A 393-nucleotide genomic window follows, 5' to 3' on the forward strand; every position below is an offset into this window, starting at 1 on the left:
TCTCTCACACACAAACACACATACACACACACACACTGCTCTCTCTCTCACACACATACACACACACGCACACAGCTCTCTCTCTCACACACACACAAACACACACACAGCTCTCTCACACATACACACACCTGCTCACACAGAACAGACCTACATGCAAATGATAATAACACCACTCCTTTATTTTGTGGTTCCTGTTTTGATCCAAATGCAAATTCTGGATTTCATATAATCTTTATAAATAATCCTCCGATTCTACGTCTTAACCTCTTTTTTTTTTGTTTTGTTTTGTTATTTTTTCTGAGAATAATTGTTGGTTGTGGGGAACTGAAGAAACCTCCGGCCCCGGACCCCCTCATCCAGTACTATTATTCTGAGGAATCACTTGGATTC

Source organism: Tachysurus fulvidraco, chromosome 26 (genome assembly GCF_022655615.1).
Source record: "Tachysurus fulvidraco isolate hzauxx_2018 chromosome 26, HZAU_PFXX_2.0, whole genome shotgun sequence".
NCBI classification, from domain to species: domain Eukaryota; kingdom Metazoa; phylum Chordata; class Actinopteri; order Siluriformes; family Bagridae; genus Tachysurus; species Tachysurus fulvidraco.